The sequence below is a fragment of the Dermochelys coriacea genome, chromosome 18 (assembly GCF_009764565.3).
Source record: "Dermochelys coriacea isolate rDerCor1 chromosome 18, rDerCor1.pri.v4, whole genome shotgun sequence".
NCBI classification, from domain to species: domain Eukaryota; kingdom Metazoa; phylum Chordata; order Testudines; family Dermochelyidae; genus Dermochelys; species Dermochelys coriacea.
Genome location: NC_050085.1, coordinates 11,514,508 through 11,521,444, shown reverse-complemented (window position 1 = coordinate 11,521,444; position 6,937 = coordinate 11,514,508). Strand labels below are relative to the sequence as shown.

The window sequence follows — 6,937 nt, the reverse complement described above, 5'->3', positions numbered from 1 at the left end:
TCCCCGTCCCAATTGCCACTTCCTGTTGTCCCCATGAAGGGTGTATGTGGATGATTCCCTCATTCTTTCATCCCATAGTAGTGGAGTGAAGATGCTGGTGGATCGCCCAGTTCCCCCTCCTACCCTGCTGTTGGTGTCCTCTCAGTGGGGAGGGGTAGATAATCACCCTTTCCCTCTGCAGCCTCCCTCATCTCCTGGGGAGGCAGATGTGGGGGGTCCATCCAATGTATAAATACTCAGCAGCTGAGTGGGGAGGGGAGGTATGTGCGCAAACCCTCCATGGATAGGAAGGGGACGTTTGCTAGTTCCCTCTAGCCAGAATAGTCAGTCACAGGCACTAATGACAGTTAACAGGATCTTGTCCCCATACGCCTGGCTCTTATATGCATCTAGAATGATTTCTTTACAGACTAATGCTTCTCGGCTGTGTCCAGGACACGCATTGCTTGGAGGGCCTCTTTGGTGCTATTATTGCAACATGCAGCGAGGCGGGGAGTAGGGGGAAATCTAGACATAATTTGGTTCTAAATCACTTCCTCGACTAAGCCGGTGCTGAAGGTCCCCTGTAATGAAGCTGTCAGGCTGGCAAGGTCCAGCAATCAGAAAACCCCATGGAAAGGCAGGCTGGAGGCCAGGGCTGGTAATTTGGAGACAATCTCATCGAGCTGCACGTATTTGGGTGGGAGGCAGGGACGCCAGCAGGAAGAGGCAGGAGGTCGGGATCACGGTTTGGAGGCTCCATGCAGTAGGAGAGCGCACCTGGATAGCATAGTGCAGTGCTTTAGAGAGAAAGGGGAAGGTGCCTACGCCCAGGCAATGTGAAAACCACCAGGCAGAGCCCTGTGTTTACTCCACACTGCCTGGGAAAAGGGAGCGATGGGATTCAATCAAGAGCCATCTCTGGCATTGTCATTTCAGAGTGACTCTGGACTCTCTGTGTGCCTGTGTGTTTGCCAAGGCACTGTGGATGGGCCCAAGCCCCTGGGGTTTGGAGCTGGAGCCATGTGGAAGTGTGACGTGGTACTGCAGAGGTGTGAAATCCCACTTCACAGAACAGCCATAGCACTGTGAAAACTAGCTGTGCCCCTTGGACTCTGACTGGCTGGGAGATGAGCAAATAGGAGAAACTGGCCTCCCCCACAGAGTTCTGATAAGGTAGAGAGATGGTATGAAATCCTGCCCCGGTTCCCTGGGGCAGGCTCTGTTGGAAGGAAGAGGGTATCTGGGGCAGCAGTGGGGTGGGGAGAGCCATGGCAGGTGCGGAGCAGGCTGAGGCTAGTGCTGGTTGGGAATTCTTCAGTGAACTGACCTTGTGTTGGATGATGCCGATGTGTCAAAGCCAAAACATTTCATGGGGAAGGGTTGGTGGTCGACCCATCCAGTTTCTGGGGGAAAAAGTTTCAAAGGCATTGAAATGTCCCATTTTGATATTTTCAAAACTAAAAGTTCCATTTTTTGGTTCAAAGCAACTTTTCATTGAGAAATTTCAGATAATTTGTAGGAAAAATGTTCAAAAAAAATTAGAAATGATAAAATCAAAATCAAAATAAAATGCACTCACTGACCCGATCCCAAGTTTTTATTTTTATTTTTTGATTGTGAAAATTTTTGAGATTGTGTCTTTTTGCCCTGATTTGGGACACCAGCATTTTTTGAAATCTCAGAAATGTTTTTGGGTGGGGAAAACCCTCTCCCACCTATCTGTAGCGGCGAGCCAGCTCTGGGCTGGAGAACCAGTCCAGAGAACAGCCTGGATGTGTGGCCCTGGTGAGCCTGCACCGGAGAATCAGCATGAGCCCAAAGGGAAGGCGGCCCCGATGGATGACTGAAGGACAAATGGGGGCAGCATGGGACAGACACACGGTGCCCATTGTGTCCTGCGTTGCGTGCTTGGGTGGCATGTAACTGTACGTTGTGATGGGTGCTAGCAGGCGAGCCAGGAGCAGAACTGCTGGAACCCGCGACTGAACGGTTGACCTGGGGATCCGATTCATGAGCACCCAGGATTTGGGCCAGCACTGGGAAGGCCAGCCCAGTACTGGGACTATGGCGGCAGACTCCAAACGCTGCAGAGACCTGGACTGGGCACTGTGGGTTTGCACTGTAGAGAGGCTGGGACTGGAGCGGTTTGGACTCTGAATGGGTTTGTGCCCGCTCTAGGTGAGCACTGCTGATAAAGCCGAGTGTTTGCACTGATCAGGGTGCTGGAGTGATTGCCGGGTGAATTCCTGCCTCCCCGAAGGCAGTAGGGGGGTCTCCACCCTAAGGCAAGCAGTAGGAGTCTGAAACCTGGACACTACTAGCAAGGGGAACCGTCACCACACCCAAACTTCCCCAGAGTTTAGGAGGGCTCCAGCCTGGGTTCTGCTTCACCCCACTGTGGAAACAGGGGCCAGCTGTGAAGATCCGGGTCTGCATTTCCCCAGCATCCAGATCCAAGTTTCTTAAAGGGAATGCAGCCATCTGTGGCTGGGCAAGCACCAGGGACCTAGCCTGCTGCCCTTAGGTACGCCACGCTCTCATGGACACTTCTGTCAACATGGTGGCATTAGGCCCTGTGTGGGTGTTAAGGCTGGCACTGAAATGCTGGCCAGGAGCATGGGCCTGAGTTGTGTCCCCCAGGGCCCTGTGCCAGCAGCACATTGAGGGGCAGCAGGTAGGGTGACTGGGTGTCCGGTTTTTGACCAGAACACCCAGTCGAAAAGGGATCCTGGCAGCTCCAGTCAGCACCATTGACCAGACCGTTGACTGTCTGGTTGGCAGTGCTGTGCAGAGGGGCTGACAGGCTCCCTGCTAGCTGCCGCAGCACACGGCTCCCAGGAAGCAGCTGGCATGTCCGGCTCCTAGGCTTAGGGGTGGCCAGGGGGCACCCGCCTGCAGGCACAGCTCCCATTGGCCGGAGCAGGGCAGGGGACAAACTAGCATGCCTAGCAGGCACCTCTCCCACGGCTGCCGGGCCTCTTCTACTCCTCGAGCTCTTCCTGTGGCTGGGCTTGAGCTGCAGCACATGTACTGTGGTGAACCACGGTCTGTCGCCCCATCGCCGGCACCCAGGAGTTGGAGGTATGTATCCCAGTCTCCCTACTCCCCATCACTGCACCCCTCCCTGTCCCAACCCCCCCCACCTCAATCCCCCCACTACATCCCTCCCCGTTCCATCCCCTCCAAGTCCCCATACCCCTCACTGCATCTATCTCATCCCATCCTGCCCCCCACACCTACCCATCCCAGCCCTGTACTCCTTACAGCGCTCTCCCACCCATCCTCTCCACTTCCCAGAGCCACCACCCCATGTCCTTCACCCCCCACAGCCCTGCACCCCATTCACCTCCATACGCTGCTGCACTCCCATTATGTCCCTAAACATCCCTGTGCCCCACACATCCTCATGCACCTGTAGCCTTCTGCCTCCCCCTGCATTCCCATCCACTCCACATACACCCCCACAACCCCTCCTCTCTCCTTCACTGCCGCCTCTCACCCCCACCCTGCTCTTGTCCTTGGCCTCTTTCCCTCCCCATCCTCTTTCCTCCACCCCCACCCCATCTTTTCCCCTCCGGCCCACCCTCCTCCATTCCTGGCTGGGTGTCTCTGTGTAGACAAGTGTGTTCATGCATGTATTGTTTGTGTGTAAGAGGCTGTGTGTCTTTGTGTAGGGAGGTGCGTGTATTGCCGCATGTGTGTATACCTGTGTGAATAAAATTTGCAACCTAACTCTTTGACTTTTATTCCTTTTGCTGGCTTGCGCACAAAAAAATTGATGACATAAAATGTGTGTATTCGTTTCATAACAAGTTTTTAAAAGAGAAGGGAATTCTAAAAGAAATGTATTATTTCTTTAAAAGTGAATGGTGTTGACTAGTAATAGCAGAAGAGCCAATATATCATACATTTCTCCCCACCTTTGTCTAGCTACGTTATAAACTCTTTGTTGCAGACTCTCTCTTTTTATGTGTATGTCCAGTACCTACCACCCTGGAGCCCTGATCTTAGTTGGAGTCTCTAGGCCCTAAACAACAATTGTCATAATAAATAATGTGGACGTCTATGTGTTAATGCATGTTAGATATATACACATGAATACATGTGTATATCTGCATGTAGACGTAGGAGTCAGTTTCTACAGATTTATTTGTACAGGTATCTGGACAGGTGTGTATTTCTGTGGTTGTGCTCTGTGGATTTGGATTTGGGCTTCAGGAGTGGGCCTTTAATGGACCCAGTGCAGCTGTGATAATGTGTGGTTCTAATTCCACATGTAAAATTACAATAATTTAGTCAACCAAAACCATGGAGCTGGTTACAAAAATTGGAAAGGGGAAGAAAAGAATCATGAAACCCTTTGTGAAATTTCATTTAAAAAAAATCACCCTTTTAGATTATTTTGCTGCCAGCTTTAGTGTTGTGTAACAAATAAAACCTGAAATTAGCATAATACATCAGTTAAAACAATAAATATGCCTGTTTGGGCCTTGCAGTGAAATAAGCAAATGAGCAAGGTTGGGACAGAGGGAGGAGCGAAGGAGGGAGGGGGGTGGAGTGGGCGGGGAAGGGGCGGGGCCTCAGGGAAGGGGCAGAGCAGTGGGTGGGGCAATGATGTTCGGTTTTCTGTAATTAGAAAGTTGACAACCCTAGCAGCGGGAGTCATGCAGTCTCCTTCCCCCTTGGAGTTGCAGTGTTGTTTGCTGAGTTCGAAGACAATATTCTCTGGCTTCCGGCTCACACTGGCACCATGTCCCAGATGGGCCCCTCAGGCTTTTGTCTCAGTGCAAATCCACTCCCACTGCTGCAATTCAGCTCAGGCCAAAAAAATCTTTATTGGCACAATGAGCTGCACGGGCATTGCCAGCGCTTCCAAGAGAAAACACTGAGGAGCTGTCAGGGACTGAGACAACAAGTCAAGTGTCTGCCCTAGATGGGGCTTCACAGGAGTTGTTGGGGCTTGAGCCTGCATCGGTTTGTGATGTGAGAGCAAGCTGTCATAGCCATGCCCTCTCTCCTGCATTGCTTTCCTGCTATGGTCTCTAACAGGAAGTCTCAGTAGAGGAGTCTCTGTCTCTCTCTCTCCTCTCAGGCCTCTTGGTACTTTGGAGAGTGGGAGCATAAACCTCTCTTGGCTTTGATCCCTCCTCTGTCACGTAGGCTGCACCGTCACTTCTCTTGGTGGGCCACATTTTCCAAACAGCTCAGCACAGCAAGTCCTGAGCACTTGAAAGCCTGGCCCTGAGCTCTCTAAGTTTCCATGCAGAGCTGTGTTGCCCAGTGGCTGAGTCTAGCTGATCTGTATTTGGTAAGAGTCTGTCTGCCCGTTGGTAACCTGCCAGAGTGAGGGCTCTGTGTGGAGTAGGGCTGCCCGTTTTGCTGTGGCTGGCATTAGACACTGAGCAGCAGGGCTCCATCTCTCACTGGACGTTGCCTCCATGATTTATCCTGTTGCTTTATGGGCCCACTGCCCATATTCTCCAGAGCAACCTTGGGCAGTAGTGCCATGGGAGCCACCCTTACCAACCTGGGTGGAGCGCTATTGCCATCTCTGTCCTCCGAACAGCTGCTAGCCAGAGCAGCGATGCCACCCTGTGCTCCAGCTCAGCAGTTATTTATGGGGTTGGGCCCCCCAGTTCATACAGTGGCAAAGAGTCCTGTGGCACCTTATAGACTAACAGAAGTATTGGAGCATAAGCTTTCGTGGGTGAATACCCACTTATTCACCCACAAAAGCTTATGCTCCAATATGTCTGTTAGTCTATAAGGTGCCACAGGACTCTTTGCTGCTTTTACAGATCCAGACTAACACAGCTACCCCTCTGATACCAGTTCATACAGCAAGCAGTGAGCCCCATACACTTACTAAGGAGCTGTGTGCATCCAGGACCGCTTCCTTCTGAGTCCTGAGTGCTCCCTTGGGCTCTGGTTTTCCCTTGGCTCCCCATCCCTGTTTTCATTCTCATCCACCTGAGTCTTATCCCAGCTCCCAGCAAGGCAGATTGCTCATCACTGCTGCTTTGATTAAATTTCTAGCCTCCTTTCCAGATCTATTTTCCCTGAGTTTGCCCAGACAAGCTCTGCGGTGGGAAAAAGGGGGAGGAAATTGAAGGAAGTGTTCTCCCTGGAGTTGCAGCCCTCCACATCTGAAGAGATGATCCAGAGTGGGAGAGAGAAGGAAATTGCCTTGGGGAGACCCTCAGGCTTGTCACTGATAATTGCGCACTGGATTCCATGCAGGGGCAAAGATTAATATAACAGTGTTTTCTTTCTTTCTTTCTTTCTTTCTTTCTTTCTTTCTTTCTTTCTTTCTTTCTTTCTTTGCCAGATCATCAGTGAGCACTTACACCTGGAATGGATTTACCAGCTGACAGTGAGAGCTCTTGTTTCCCAGAACTTCTGCTGACAGTTACACTGGGGGTGGGAGGTGGAGGGGGTGTTTGATGGGTTTTCCTCTCCCCTCCGTGTCCACTTTCTCTCGAACCTGGTGAGGAAGAACATCAGGGAAGAAAAGCAGGGACCAGACAAATCCCTTTCAGTGCTATGGAAATACTTGGGGCATGGAGAGATCTTCATTGATTTCAATGCCAGAAGGGACTGTTTGAAGCATCCAGTCTGAGCATCTGCATAACACAGGCCATGGAATGATTTATAGACTGAAATGGGCAGGGGGGAAAGAGCCTACCTTTGATAAATAGATGGGTTGGCATGTCTATGTCTGAGCCTCATCTCTGCACAGACAGAGGCTCTGAGTGCCTGATTGTTGCTCTCCTGCACCTTGTGTCATCACTGACTATAATGCCATGTAGGTGAAAATACTGCCAGCCTGGAGCGATAGGATTTGATGCCCATTTGCCACTGGCTTGACTGCAGGAGGGGCAGGTCGGTGGTGAATTGGGCCTAAATGCTTCCCAGGAAACAAAGGCTTCTGTAGTGATGCCTGAAAGCAAAAAGG

At 51.3% G+C, this 6,937-nt stretch overlaps 1 long non-coding RNA gene across 1 annotated transcript; it reads left to right on the top strand.

Annotated features, from left to right (window-relative positions):
• The first annotated feature begins 2,665 nt into the window (after positions 1–2,665).
• LOC122457037 lies at positions 2,666–6,937 on the top strand. The gene is made up of 3 exons (XR_006276308.1): positions 2,666–3,063; positions 5,075–5,290; positions 6,311–6,937. It is a non-coding gene; the product is annotated as an uncharacterized LOC122457037 (long non-coding RNA).